Genomic DNA, 14010 nt, shown 5'->3' on the forward strand with positions numbered 1-14010 from the left:
GCAGCCCCATGGCTGCCCTGTGCTTCTCCACACCCCTGGACTGAAAGCAAAGCAGCTCCTGGAGAAACCTCTGCCAGGAGTGTGGGTGATAAACCCCTCTCAGCGCTCAGAAGGAGCCGCAGCCTCCCCTGGCAGAGCTCTGCTGCGCTGGGGCTGCCAGAGGGATCTGTGGGCACACCGGGGCACCTGCTCGGCAGCGCAGCCCCTGGACATGCCCCTCGGCCCGGGGGAGAGCGGCTTTTCCAGCCGGGTGTGCCGGTGCTTTATTGATGCGGCGGCGCTTCCCGATCCAGCTGATCAATAACCCCGCGGGAGGAAGGTCTGAGTGCAGCGCCCGCGGGACGGGGCAGGCAAAGTCACGGCCGGGATCAAAGCGGCTTTGCCAGGGCAGGTCTGTTGCTGTAAAGGATTTGTTTGATTTACCTTTCTCCCTTTCAAACCTTGGTCGGATCAGCTTTTCCATTACCTCGCAGGGGCTGACGCTGAGATAAGCACCAAATGCTGGACATGCCAGAGATGTTGCTGGAAGAAGCTGCAGCTGCATCTCCAGGCTCAGCCCAGGCTGTCTCACCCTCACCCACCTCACCCAGGCACAGGGAAGGGCTGGCAGTGATGCTCCCCATCTGTGGGTGCTCCCCATCTGTGGGAATTGGGAACTCAGTGAAACAAATATCATTGTGAGGTTTTGATGTAAATCTCTGGGGTTTTGGGGTTCTCCCTTGATTCTGCAGTCCATGCTCTGCTCCTGGGTAGTGGCTGTGCAGGGGCAGGCCCCCCATTGCCCAGCTCCCTGTGCCCTCCATCCCACTGGCCCAGTAACAGGGAAAGCAGCCCCAAAGGGATGGATTTTCCACCCAAAGCAGTGGAGGGAGAGCTGCTCAGAACACCCACGGCAGAGCTGATCCCAAAGGTGAAAAGCTCTTGTCTGGGATGACAATCTCTCTCCCCATCACCTGAGGAAAGGGGTTTAGTGGTACCCATGTTGTCCCTTGGCATTTCATCCTCTCTCAGCTGTCCCGAGCTGAACTCTCCCCCTTCCTCGATGTCTCTGCCCTGTGCTGACTCATTTCCCGTGTCCTTTGGCCCCCGCACAGGGACCGCCCTGGCTCAAAACCTCCCTGCACACCAAACTCCTCTGCAAACTCCTCTCCAAACTCCTCCTCCTCTACACACCAAACTGAGATCAGAGCTGGGCTGCTCCACTTGAGGGATCTCTTCCCTCTGCTCCTCAACATTGACCTTTGAGAGCCCAGAGTTCAAAATTAACCTGAACCCCCATCTGAGTCCTGATCTGCACCCTGATTTCTGCAGGTTGCACATGGCTCATGATTTCCCAAAGACCTGAAAGGCACATGGAGGAAAAAAAAAAAGAAAACTGAAAAGGCAAGTCAGATGTTCATAAAATTCTCTGCACTCAGGAGTTGGGGTCAAAAGGAATCAAAGAGTCCACACCAGGGACTTGCTGGTCTCTCTGGATTTTCTCCAGGCACAAGACCCAAAGTTGGGCAGTGCCCTCAGGGTGCAGAGAGGCAGTGAGGGGTGACAGGGATCAGCATCCCCAGGATCTGGGGGACTCTGTTGCACCCCTGATAATCCCCCCACAGCCTGGCCCAGGTCCCCATGGTGTTTTCCCAGCTATCAGCAGCCACGATCTGCCTTTGTGGCCTTGGTGACTGTTTGCTTTCACACATATTTGCAGACACCACCTGACCAGGGAGGAAAAGACACCCCACAGGAGATGAATTCATTTCCTCCAGACCCACATCTGGGTATTTTCCTTGTGTATCCCTCCCCTGGCATTGCTCCGAGGTGGTGGGAGTTAGAGCCGCTGTGGCCTTGTCATGGACACTCTGCACTTGTCATGAGCTGCTTTTGGGAATTTCCCTCAAATACTTTTACAAATATTTCCTGGGCTGGCTGTGGCAAAGATTTTCCTCCTGCTGTCCCCCCATGAGTTTGCTGTGTGGAAAATTCACAGTGAGAAACACGGAATGCAGCACTTCAGTTGGGCGTGGGAGGGACGTGGGGAGAGGATGGAGATGATGATGGAGAGGATGATGGGGATGATGATGCTGGGGATGAGGATGACGAGGATGATGCTGGGGATGATGATGCTGGGGATGATGCTGGAGATGAAGATGCTGAGGATGATGCTGGGGATGATGATGCTGGAGATGAAGATGCTGAGGATGATGATGGGGATGATGATTGAGGATGATGATGATGCTGGGGATGATGCTGGGGATGATCTTTGGGATGATGCTGGGGATGATGCTGGGGATGATCTTTGGGATGATGCTGGGGATGATGATGGAGATAATGATGGGGAGGATGATGGGGATGATGCTGGGGATGATGATGATGAAGATGATGCTGGGGATGATGCTGGGGATGAAGATGCTGAGGATGATGATGGGGATGATGATGATGGGGATGATGATGATGAAGGTGATGCTGGGGATGATGCTGGGGATGAAGATGCTGAGGATGATGGCGGGGATGACGATTGAGGATGATGATGATGGGGATGATGCTGGGGATGATGATGATGGGGATGATGCTGGGGATGATGATGATGAAGATGATGCTGGGGATGATGATGATGGTGGGGATGATGATGGTGGGGATGATGATGATGGGGATGATCTTTGGGATGATGCTGGGGATGATGATGATGAAGATGATGCTGGGGATGATGATGATGGTGGGGATGATGATGATGGGGATGATCTTTGGGATGATGCTGGGGATGATGATGATGATGAAGATGATGCTGGGGATGATGATGATGAAGGTGATGCTGGGGATGATGATGATGGTGGGGATGATGATGATGGAGATGATCTTTGGGATGATGCTGGGGATGATGATGGAGATAATGATGGGGATGATGATGATGGTGGGGATGATGATGGGGACGAGCACCAGCTGTGCAGGGCTGGGGGGAGGGCTGTGTCCTCTGGCTTTTGTCATTTTTGGGCCCCCAGGTCTTGCTCGGGGTTCATGGCAGTGGCTGAACCAGGAGCTGGGTGAGGTGCCAGCCCATGGTTGGGCATAAGCAGAGTTTGGGGTGCCCGTCTGGGGCACAGCTGCCCTGGAGGGATCTCTGCGTCCCTCCGAGCCTTGAATGATGCTTTCCCTCCGTTCGGCACAAGATGTCAGTGCTGCCCAAGGAACGGCTGTCTAAGAGGTTCCGACACGTGGCCCGGCCTGGCCATGGTGCTCTTTCTGTTGGGGTTCCCGGCCTGGGGTGCTGCACCCCCGGGGCCCGGGCGTGCCCCCCTCCCTGGGACCCACCGCGGCTTCTCCTGAGGGATGGAGATGCACCGAGAGCAGCAGGTCTCACCCAACCCTATGGCCTCGGGTTCTTCCCCTTTGGAGACACCACGAGGCTCCCAGACACCCCCAGCACCACGGGAATCATCTGGGGAGAAATCCTGGAGGCTGGAAGAGAAAGGTGGAGGGGGATCAGCCCCACCCTCACATCCCATGGCACTGCCATCACTGCTGCTGCCCATCCTCCTCCTCCTCCTCCTCGTTTTGTGCAGGGGATGGAGAGCTGCTGTCCCGGGTCTGGAATTCCTTGGGGAGGGATGAAATCCTCCTTGCAGGGAAAAAAAAATTAGGAAAGTGAATACAGAGGGAAAAGAAGAAGGGAATGAAAAAACTGAAACCTTTACCAGCAACACGTGGGAAAAGGGGGGAACAAAACCTCAAAAGAGTGTTGACAAGTCTGGAGGCTTCTGGGACCTTGGGTGACCAAAAGAATAACACATCAAAGACCCCACGTATGCCTGAAGACAGATCTAAACTCTGAGCCAAATGTTCTATGAATATTTAACTACCATCAATATTTAATTAGCAGATAGAGAGAGATTAAGAGCAGAGGGATCCATTCTCCATGTTTGCTCCAGCCCTGCTCTGTGGGAGCAGAGGGGCTCGTGGGGCTGGTGGGGGGCACGGGGCTGTCTGCACCCACCCTTGGTGCCAAGATCAGGGCACAGGGACCCTGAAGGAAGAGAAGGAGCCCCTGGAAAGGAAAGAGTCTGTTTTCCTATCCCCCTGATATGGGGATGGGTGGGAGAGGGGAGGGATAACAAGACCTGGGTGCCATCCAACAAAAATCAGCAAAAAAGTCTTTTTGGAGATTCAGGATGCTCCAAAAAGAGCATCTTTGCCCACCAGCATGATGGGACCTCCCATGTTTCAATGAATGGGTCACCAGGGGCAGCAAATGGAGCTGGAGAGTGCAGAGGGTGGGTCAGCATCCAAGCTCCAAGCTTTCCCAGGAGACAGTGGGAGCTCTCCAGGAGTGCAGTGCTGCTGGGGGCTGCTCTGGGGGGCCAGGGAACAGGAACTGGCCTTGGTGGGGGGGACACTGGAGGTGTCTTCTCCCCCTGCTCTGGATCCATCCAGCTTTAGGTCCATGTTTGTCCTCCTCTGGGCTTGAAATCCCCTTCCTGCCCCTGTGCCAGTGAAACCCTCTGCCTCTCAGGGCACAGAGTTGCCTGCTTGTCCCACCCTGGCTGCCCCCAGGTTGCCTCCCCAGCTGCCCCCCAGCCTGTCCCTCCACTGCCCACACTGCCCAGCTTTTCTCTAATGCTTCACCCGTGGTGTCTAAGCCATATGGGCCTGAGTGTCTAATCCACTATTGATCCCTAATGACTAATACTTTTAGGTGACAGCAGTGGCAGGGGGGTGGCAGGAGTGGAGGGGATGCCACTGTGGTCCCTCCTGGACTGTGTCCTCATGTCCCCCGTGTCAGGGGATATCTCAGCAGCCCCATCCTGACCACCTGCATCCCACCCTTTGCCAGAGTTCACATCCTGGGCTGTTGTGGTAGCAGGGGGTGAGTGCTGGGAGAGGACTGAGGATGGGGAGAGCTCTCCGCTTCCTCAGCCCTCATCCAGGGATGTCTGGGGCTGAGGGGAGAGCTGGGGGTCCCACCACAGCTCAGCCCTGGGCTTTGGGTCCCCTTCTCCCATGTGCTTGTGCTCCTGACGCTGGGGGTTCTTTCCCCAAAAAGCCAGCAGGGACACCTGCTGTCTGACAAGGCCTGGAAGATGTAGCCCCTGCCTTTGGGGGAGTGTTCTGAGTTGGTAAGACAAGTTTAGGTGAGTCACTCTTTGGTGACTGGGGTGCTTACATGTTTGGGCTTATTCATAGAACCCTAGAATGGACTGGGTTGGAAAAGACCTCCAAGATCATCAAGTCCAACCCTTGGTCCAACTCCAGTCCCTTTACCAGATCATGGCACTCAGTGCCACAGCCAAGCTCAGTTTAGAAACCTCCAGGGATGGGGAATCCACCCCCTCTCTGGGCAGCCCATTCCAATCCCTGAGCACTCTCTCTGCAAAGAATTTCTTTCTGATACCCAACCTAAACTTCCCCTGGAAGAGCTTAAGCCTGTACCCCCTTGTCCTATTGCTGAGTGCCTGGGAGAAGAGACCAACCCCCACCTGGCCAGAACTTCCCTTCAGGCAGTTCCAGACAGTGCTGAGGTCACCTCTGAGCCTCCTCTTCTCCAGGCTGAACACCCCCAGCTCCCTCAGCCTCTCCCCACAGCACTTGTGCTCCAGTCCCTTCTCCAGCCTCGTTGCTCTTCTCTGGCCCCTCTCCAGCCCCTCAATCTCTTTCCTCAACTGAGGGGCCCAGAACTGAACACAACACTCAAGGTGTGCTTTAATCTCCCTCCTCTCTCTCCCTTCTCTTTGGTTTCCTGCTATTCGGTCCCTCCTGTTAATAACGACAATAACGATCCTTTATTTTCTGAACTCTCTGTGATGCTCAGCCTCACTTTGCCAGCCACTGTAGAACCCAACCCTGTGAGCAGCGGGCACTGCTCTGGGTCACTGGGGTATAAAATCACTCCAGGTTGGCAGGGGAAGCCCCAATGGGCTGCTCTGACCCCCTCGGCGCTGGGGGACCAGCCGAGCCGAGCCCTGCACGGCGGGGCCGCTGCACTTCCCTTATCTGGGCCATTCACCACTCGAGACTTTTAGCGCCCGGAGCAACGGCTTGTACTGCTGATGAGTTCTTTCTGCTCCAGTAATTACAGTGAGGAATTTGTCAGAACGAGCTTTCCAAAACCTTCTTGTCTTGTTCTGATTTTACCTGGAGTGTAAAAAGTCATTAGTACAGTAAAACAGGGGCTGTGCTAAGCCAGCAAAGCCACGCAGAGAACGCAGTTTACATCCACCACACGCTGCAGAGGCATCAAAAAGGAAAAAAAAGAGAGGAGAAAGGGGAAAAAATAAAATTGCTGGCTTTCTATTTTATCCAGATGGATTTGCTGTGATTGAAATTAGCAGGATGAGGAGGCAAGAGGAGAAGGTGGCAGTCCTGTGGGCTGGGCACGGTGGGATGTGCTGGCTGGTGATGCCTCCCCTTCCCTTGGCACATCGCTGGCTGGAGAGGCACTAAATGCCTGTCCCCAGTCCCCTCTGGGCTGGGCCAGCCCTGCTGTTCGGGGCAATCTGTCTTTCACCCTCATTCCCTCTTTCAGGAGCTCCTCTCCTGCCTGCAAATACAAACCCAGGTTCATGGAGAACCCACATCAGGGTCTGAAGAGGCTCCTGCCTGTGATGGATGGGGCTGTGCTGTCCCTGCACGACAAAGCCAGGGGAAAACTCCCCTGGATGATGCCCTGGATCGCCTGGGGCTGCTGTGAGCATCCTGCAACCAGGATCCTCCTGCAAGGCACTGAGCCCAGGGTGGGGAAAACCCCTCCTGAGCCCATCGTGGCCTGAAAATAGCATCAGTTGTGGTTTCAAAGCCTCGCAGCCCCTTCAGGCTTCCGTTTCAGGGATATTAACAGATGTCAGGGAGAGTCTGGGGAAGTCAGGCTTGAAATGAGCCAGGGAAAAAATCATATCAATGGCACAAAAAAAGGAACTAAGGACAGGAGAGGTAGTGAAGCTGGTGTCAGCACCCTCTCTGCTGTTTTTGGCAGGGAGTTGCAGCTCCTGTTTTTCTGCAGACCCACAGAGGGTCATCAACTCCCCCAGGGAAGGTGGATGGGGGTGATGAGACACAGGTCTTTTTTACAAAAAAAAACAACTTTCCAGCCAAAAAGTAGCCAAAATTGAGCTAAAGATATGATGGGGCTAAGAGGATTTCTCTTACAGAACTCTCCTTGCTCTGCCTCCTTGGGGTGATGCCTGGCTGGGCACCACACCCATCCCTGATGCTGTTCCATCCCTTATCTGCCTGAACTCAGGTGGGAAATTCCACACCCACAGTTTTTGAGGGTTTTTTGTTAATAGGAAGGTCTGAAAAAAGAGACACTTTTGTCTTGGGCTCTAATCAAAGCATTTTGGGTTGGATTTAATTAAATGATAACTTTGTGGAGGCTGAAAGGAAAGCCCTTGGTGGGGCTGCTTGGATTTCAGGTATTTCCAGCATCCCTGAAGGCAACTTTGAAGGGAAGGATTGCAAGGCAGAGCATCTCTCTCTGCCAATGAGAAACCCAAACCATCACATTTCCTCTCTTCTCATTTACATCTGTGAGCAACTTGGCCAAGTTCAGTCGAGTTTGGAGCTGTTTGGTGTCACCAGATCTGTCTTTAGGGCGTGGAAATCCTGAGGAATGGGAGAACATTTCATCCCCAGTCTTAATTGCAAGAGACATGGTGACTCTCAGGTGCCAGGCAGGTGTCTGAGTGCTTAGCTGGGTATCTGGGGAATGATGATTAATGATTAATCCACACACACAATTAAACTCAACTTCTGCTTTTTCCCCTGCCCTCTCCTCTCTTGAGCAATTTTGGGTGCAAAGACCCATTTTTCAGTTGTTGCTCCCCAACTCCACACTCCTGATGGGCCCTGGCATGGAATTTGCAGCAGTTCTGGTTCATATCAATTATTGCCTGTTTGAGCAATGTGATACCCCATCTCTGTGCCCCCTGGAAAGGCTCCCTGCCTCCTGCCCTGCTCCCAGGGGAAATGGCAGGTGAATGAGATTAGGAGCTGTGAGCGAGTGCTGTCCAAGAGCCTTAACCAGCAATTCCCAGAAATGGCAGGGAAATAATTCAATATCATTTCTGTGCTGGAGTCAGGCTCGGACCACAGCTCTCTCAGGGGGGATCCTTAATTCCATCCCCACCATGATTAGGTTCCAAACAGGATGATAGAAGCATTAAATGGACAGATTTGGGGGAGGAGTGATGATGGGAAGGGTCTGTTTGCTTCACTTTCCTCGCCAGGCTCCCCCTTTCACTGCTGGGTGTCCCCAGCAAGATGTGGGTGTCCCCAGCCAGATGTGGGTGTCCCCAAGTGGCACCTGAGAATCCCCCCCAAGCCTGGCTGTCACCCTGTGGTGGTGCCGAGGCCATGGTGGAGGTTTGGGATGTTTGGGGTACCAGTAAATCTGCCTTTGGTTCCAGTGCTAGAGAAGAACAGCTCTTATCCAGCTACTGTTTTTATTTTGCTGAAAACCTGGCAGTTTTGGGTTGGCAGAAGGAAACCAGACACTTGTTCAAGGTCAAGCTCCAGCAGCTTTGGCCAAAAAACCAGAAAACTGACCCCATGTGGGTGATGCAAAGCATCCGACCCTGCAGTCCCAGAGGGGGATTTTCTTTCCTCTCTTTGCCCAAACCCAGAGCCAGAATCCAGCTGGTCATGGAGAAGAGTCTGGGACACTCTGCCACCCACACTCACTGCTCTCCATGGCTCTGGCTCAGCCCTCACCTCATTTTCTGCTCCTTTTTCTAGGCTGTTTCCAGCCTTTTGGCCACTGCAGTGCTGCCCTTGAGGCTCCTCTTCCCCACAAGAAGAGGAGGATCTGAGGATGCTGCAGGATGGAGTATCCCTTGGGAATGACCACAGGGCTGGTCCAAGATGTTGATTTACTGTGAGTGCTGCAGTTTACTCACTAAAACAGGTACAAATATCACCTGTCAAGAACATAACTGGGATTCTGTCAAGAGGAAAGGGAACTCAGTTCTTTGGCAGAGGATAATCCCTGACACCTGCAGCAACTGGCCAGGGCAGGGTCTGCAATCTTTCCTGGTGGGATCCACCCATCCCATCCCATCCCATCCCATCCCACCCCATCCCGTCCCACCCCGTCCCACCCCGTCCCATCCCGTCCCGTCCCGTCCCGTCCCATCCCATCCCATCCCATCCCATCCCATCCCATCCCATCCCACCCCACCCCATCCCATCCCATCCCATCCCATCCCATCCCATCCCATCCCATCCCATCCCATCCCATCCCATCCCATCCCATCCCATCCCATCCCTGTGCCACCCAAACCTGTGCCTTGTTCCTTGTCCTCACCAGTGCATCCCACCCCACTGAAGCTGTGCTGGTTTTACTGGGCTGGGCCAGGATTTCTTCACCTTCCCATCCCTTGCCCAGACCCCTTGGCATCCCTGGATGAAGCAGTGGGGATGGGAGAAGGGAGTTGAAATGGTTGGAAAATGCTTTTAACGAGCCTTAAAGCCACTTTGCATCCTCACGTTGTTTCCAGTAATAAAGTTGGGTTGTTACAAAAATCTATTGCCATCAAAAGCTGCTGATAAACCTCCAATCCATCCACCCTGAGGTTTAATTTCCCTCTCAGAGTTCCCCCTTTGCTGTGGCTCTGGGTCCTTGTCTGCCCTCACTCACTTGGGCAGATGATCAGATTGGATTTGCCATTTTGGGGTGTTTGATTTCTAATTTATGGGAGTTTGGTCCTGGTGGGCTGGAGCTCCTGCATCCCACTGGGATGGAAAGGAGCCACATGGGGAAGGGCAGGCAGGGAGACTTGAGTGACTCTGTGGGGTTCAAAGGGGTGAGTTGGGACTCCCCCAAAAAAACTCACATTAAACATCGAGATTTTATTAATATCAAAATGATCTGCCAGGCCTGGGGTGTGCACCAGGCTCAGGGGCTGCTGCAAAGAGCATCAGGTTTGGGGGACTGCACCCCTGAGAAGGGCAGGTGGCAGAGAGGTGGGAAATGGGGTTTCTTTCCCCAAGTTTCTGGCAGTTTTAGAAAGAGGGAGAGTAGAAAACAGCTTTGGGATGGTTGGAACCTCCTGCTTATCCAGCCACCCCCAACAGGGATCAGAGGGAAAGGTGGAGGAATAAGGAAAGGAATGAGGAAGAAGTAAGGAGGAATAAGAAATGAAAAATAAGAATAAAGAATAAGGCTTAAGGAATAGGGGGAGAGGAATGAGGAATAAGGAATAAAGAATGAAGAATATGGAAGGAGGAATAGGAAATAAGGAATAAGAAAAAAAGATTAAGGCATGAGGAATATGGAACAGGGAATAAAGAGTGAAGAATATGGAATGAGGAGTAAGAAATAAGGAATAAGAACAAAGATTAAGGCATAAGGAATAGGGAACGAGGAATGAGAAATAAGGAATAAAGAATAAGAAATAAATAATAAATAATAAGGACTAGGACAGGGTCCATTCCTGATCCCAGGCTCTGATTCCAGCCCCAAGGACTGGGACCACCTTCTGTCACAGCCCCTGACCAGCAAAGCATCCTCCTTGTCACCCTGTTTGGGACTGAGCACGTCGGGGTTGCCGCCGGAACTGCCGCTCCCTTCCCGAGTGGGTAAGTGGGAGTCTGGGATGGACACTTAAGTGCCAAATTGCCTGCTTTTTAATGGCATTAAACGCAGCCGCCGGGCTCCAGGGATGGCACCGGCGCTCGGGCAGACCTGGCCCGGGGCCGCGCTGATAACGCCGGCGCCGGCGCCTGGTGCGGGGAGCGCTGCGGGGCCGGTGGGGGGGAGGCGGCGGGTCGGGGGGTCCCGGGGGGAGAGGGGCGCCCCCAGCCCCAGCCCCAGCCCCAGCCCCGAGCAGGGAACGCTGCTCATTGATATTAGAAACGCAGCGCCTCGGGGGCTGCTCCCCCAGCCTGGGCTGGGCTGCTCCAACCCATGAGGAGGATGGAGTTGGGGCTGGAGCTTGGGAAGGACATTCTCGCTCTCACTTTGGGGGTGGGAAGCATTTTTCGGGTGTACCCAGGACCAGCACATCTGCAGGGCCCCAGCACTCAAGTCATGGCTCTGCACTGAGGAAAGGCTGGTTTTGGGGTTCCTCTTCTCAGTCTGGAGTCCCTGTGCCTGTTTCAGGGTTCCTTTGCTCATTTTGGGGTCCTTCTATGTGTTTAGGGTCCCTCGGCTCATTTTGTGGTCCCTGTGCCTATTTCAGGGTCTCTCTGCTCATTTTGGAGTCCCTGTGCCTGTTTCAGGGTCTCTCTGCTCATTTTGGGGTCCCTGTCCCTGTTTCAGGGTCTCTCTGCTCATTTTGGAGTCCCTGTGCCTGTTTCAGGGTCCCTCTGCTCATTTTGGGGTCCCTGTGCCTATTTCAGGGTTCCTTTGCTCATTTTGGGGTCCTTCTATGTGTTTAGGGTCCCTCGGCTCATTTTGGGGTCCCTGTGCCTATTTCAGGGTCCCTGTGCTCATTTTGGGGTCTCTCTATCATTTCAGGATCCCTCTGCTCATTTTGGGGTTCCTGTGCCTATTTCAGGGTCTCTTTGCTCATTTTGGAGTCCCTGTGCCTGTTTCAGGGTCCCTCTGCTCATTTTGGGGTCCCTGTGCCTATTTCAGGGTCTCTCTGCTCATTTTGGGGTCTCTCTATAATTTCAGGGTCTCTCTGCTCATTTTGGGGTCCCCCTGCTCAGCCACAGCTCTTGCTGCTACTTGGGGGTCTCACAAACATAACTAAGAGCAGAATAATTAATTAAGATCACTAATGGATGGAGCAGGGTTGGACAGGTGCTCCCATGCCCCCTGACCTGGCTTTTCCCATGGGAATCCACCCTGCTGAGGAGCATCCCTGGCACTGAGCAGCTCCACAGAGTCTGCGTGGTCTTGCCAGCTTCTGGAGGGAGAACATAAATCTTTCAAGGCTGCAAATGTCTTTTTTTTTCTCTTGTTTTTCTACTCTGGGTGAAGCAAATGGATTTTTTTGCAACTCCTTTCAGTGTCACTGACACAAAGCTCGGGGAGCAGACGCTGTTTGGGCCACCACAGACCTCTCCCTGCACAGCCAAGCAGAAACTCACTGTCTTCCCATGCCTGACCTTTGCATATTCTTATTTTTCTTGCTGCCTGGTTGTTTTGGGAGAGTTTTGTGCATGCCAGGGCAATGCTTGATAATACAGAGAGGAAACCTGCACAGTGTCAGTGCTGTGACATCCCATGGGACATCCCATACCCTGCAGACTCTGGGCATGTACTGAGGGCATGATCCCTCCTGCTGAGCTGCATTAAAAGGATGATCTGATGGTAAAATTAAAGGATGCTCTGATGGTAAAATTAAATCACCCACTGTCAGAGTCAGGGATGGGCCAAACCCCTGGAGGATTGCCAGGAGAAGGGGAGAGAGAACATGCAAAGGGGATCTTGGGCATCTGCCCTCCAAGAGGGTTGGGAAGGGTTTTTCATGGGAGGAGACAACCAGGTTGCCTGGGGGGTGTCTTGGAGGGGACATATTGGTCAGGGCAGTTTGTAACAAATAACAGTGCTTTGTGTGTCCTGGCTCTAGTGAAACCCTAAATCATTGCTGCTCCCCCCAAATTCACCTTCAGGCAGAGCTGGAACCAGGGCTGGAAGCAGCTGGGATGTGGGAGAGTGGGAAGGCCCAGGGGTGGGGGCTGTGGTGAAACCTCAGTCATGGGATGTGGTGGAAGGGCTCAGCCCCCCCTTTGCTGCCCTTCTGGAAGTGCCCTGAAATGCCAAACCATTTTGAGCTGTGCACGGGGGCAAAGGGAAGGGAGATGACAAAGGACACCCTGTAAGTTGGTGGCAGAGGTTCAGTCCTTTAACAGCCTCTTTTGACTTTGCAAAGCAGAATCCCAGGCCGGGGAGATCCAACCCCAGGACGAATGGGGGACCCTCACTCTCCACACCCATCTCTGGGAGAGGAAGATGAGGCTGAGGAAGGATGTGATCATCCTCCCTCCTCCCAAAGGCTCATAAAGGGCTGCAGACATCAGAAAAACCATCCCCGGGCCAAGGCCCATTAGTGGGTCGATGTAAAGGATCCATCAGACACATCACTGAAGACATCGAGGGCTTTAATTGAGATGTGACCACCTGTAGCCAAATACTGAATCATCTTTGGCCAGACACCACCAAGGGCAGGAGCGTTTTGTTGAAAAACCACTTGGCTCTGATGCAAATTGTTGCTTGAAATCTTAGACACCAGATTTAGCCAGAAAATTGTGATTCTTCCCCTGCCTCTTCCCTGAGACAGCCCAGCAACTATCCCACTGAGAATCCTCCTCTCCTGGCCATCTCCCACCCTCCCTTTCCAGTTTTGAACTTTCTAGGGCTTTTATTTTATTTTATTTATTTTATTTTAATATTTCATTTTATTTTATTTTATTTTAATATTTTATATTATTTATTTTATTTTTTTATTTTATTTATTTTGTTTTATTTTATTTTAATATTTCATTTTATTTTATTTTATTTTAATATTTTATTTTATTTTATTTATTTTATTTTGTTTTATTTTATTTATTTCGTTTTATTTATTTTATTTTAATATTTCATTTCATTTCATTTTATTTTATTTTAATATTTTATTTTATTTTATTTATTTTATTTTGTTTTATTTTATTTTATTTTATTTATTTTATTTATTTTTATTTTATTTTAAAGAGCTGCTGCATATTGAGCAGAGAAATGACATTGAAGGAGGCTCTTTTGCTCCCAGTGCTATAATTATTCCAGACTCCAGCAATGGCTGTGGTTCAAACGCTGTTTCCCCTGACGCCTCCCAGTCCTGTTTGGTGGCTCCTCTCCGTTGGATACAGGACTGCCTGTGGTCCCAGGGGCTCCGTGCAGGTGATGGGAGATGCAGACAAAGCCCTTTGCAGGGATTTCCCGGCAGGTTTTTTGCATCCTGGAAATGCCCAGTGAGGGGTTTTCCTGCTTGTTGAAGGTGTTTTGGGTGAGATCCAGTTTGTGCTGCTGCCCACTCCCTGCCAGCCCCAGCCCGTGCATCCTTCTGGTGCAGGGAGCAGGTTGTTGTTGGCCATGGAGAGTAAATCAAG

This window comes from Pithys albifrons, chromosome 21 (assembly GCF_047495875.1).
Source record: "Pithys albifrons albifrons isolate INPA30051 chromosome 21, PitAlb_v1, whole genome shotgun sequence".
Taxonomy (NCBI): Eukaryota; Metazoa; Chordata; class Aves; order Passeriformes; family Thamnophilidae; genus Pithys; species Pithys albifrons.